Consider the following 1,821-nt stretch of genomic DNA (forward strand, 5'->3'; position numbering starts at 1 on the left):
CAACACCAACGGCGGCTCTCGAGGTGCTTCTTGACCTGCCTCCCCTACACATTGTAATCAAGAGAAAGGCTCTGCTGTTTACAGCAAGGCTCATCTCAGGGGACAGTGTAGAGGACAAGAAGTATGTACACCCATCCACTCTCAGGGTTATAGAACAAGAAGATGGATTGCGCATAAGTTTTGTGGACCTGTGCCTACCGAGGTTTAACTTCTCACATAACTTCAAGGTCTTTTTCCCTGACAGGAATAACTGGGACAATGAACGACCTGAACCCCGGAAAGACAGCCACATCTGGTATACTGACGGCTCAAATACTGACCACGGCGTCGGAGAAGGAGGCTATGGTACACAACCCACACTGAACTTTGTCTGAGGCAGTATGTAGAAAGTGGGGCAACCAAAAAACACATCTATATACACTCGGACAGCAGACGGGCACCGCAGAGGAGCGCTCCTCGCTCTTAAAGCGTACGAGGTCACCTCAAAGCTGGTGTAGGATTGTCTTCAACTTTTAATACTGATCGCCTCAAAGAACCGGGTATACCTCATATGGGTACCGGGACACAGTGGAGTCATGGGCAATGAAGTGGCAGATATTCTCGCCAGAAAAGGGGCTACACAGGGATTCATAGGCCCAAGACCCTTTATCGGTCTGCCATGGAGCTCCGTTAGACGGAACTACTATATCTGGATGAAGAACAAAGCACAACATTACTGGACCAATACGGAAGATAACAGTCAGGCCAAGTCCTTCATTCCGGTTATATCAACAAGGAGAACCGAAGAACTCCTTCACCTCAGTAGGCATGAAGTAAGAATTGTTACAGGCTTTCTTACTGGCCACTGTAGGGTAATGAAACACTTGTCAAATATAGGAGTTGTCAACTCTGACCAGTGCAGGTAGTGTAACGAAGAACAGGAAACAGCAGAGCACATTATGTGCCACTGTTAAGCCGTTACCAGGATCAGACTTCGCTTCCTAGGATCACCGTACCTAGAAGCACACGACCTAAATGGCATTCAGCCAAAGGACCTCGCGAGGTTTCTTAACAGTACGTGGATCAAAGATGACCTGCAGTTGAATAGAGGTTTGTTACAATAGATCGTTTCGGTCGCGGTAACTAGGTGACCTGCTCCCTCCTCTAAATCTAATCCTGAACTCTGCTGATATGGTTAGAGATAAATATATAGTTGAACATCGTCAGCGTAAGCATGTTGACGAAAATGTGAGCAACAGTTGAAAATATCATTTATAAAAATACCGAAGAGGAGGGGACCTAGAACAGAGCCCTGTGGTACTACGCAACATCTTCCCACCAACCCTGAAAATGTGTTTCCGAGTTTAACTTTCTGCATTTTGTTACTTAAACAACTGTTTAGAAGTTTTACTGCATTTACATCAAATCCAAAATAGTCAGTTAATTTACCACACAGAAGGCTGTGGTTGACAGTGTCAAACGCCTTGGGGAAATCAAGGAGACATAAAAGTGTTAGGTGGCCTTGGTCAAACTCTTGACGGATATCGTCCAGTACATTGGTGATGGCAGTCGAGCAAGAGCGAGCAGCTGATTGACAAAGGCTGAGTAGGTTATTATTCTCAATGAACTCGGATATTTGTTGCGCCATAAGCATCTCGAATACCTTCGAAAATCCGGTCAGTATGCCTATGGGTGTAAAATCAGCAGGAACGGGAGCACCAGGTTTCTTAGCTAGAGGGGTAATGATTGCTACTTTCCATCTTGAGGGGAAAGTGCAAGTGGTGAAGCGGTTGTTTGCCAGTTGGATGAGACAGCTTATAATATTTGGTAAAATTAATTTTA

The sequence above is a fragment of the Rhagoletis pomonella genome, unplaced genomic scaffold (assembly GCF_013731165.1).
Source record: "Rhagoletis pomonella isolate Grant_MI unplaced genomic scaffold, Rhpom_1.0 Rhpom_scaffold_00014, whole genome shotgun sequence".
In the NCBI taxonomy this organism is placed as follows: domain Eukaryota; kingdom Metazoa; phylum Arthropoda; class Insecta; order Diptera; family Tephritidae; genus Rhagoletis; species Rhagoletis pomonella.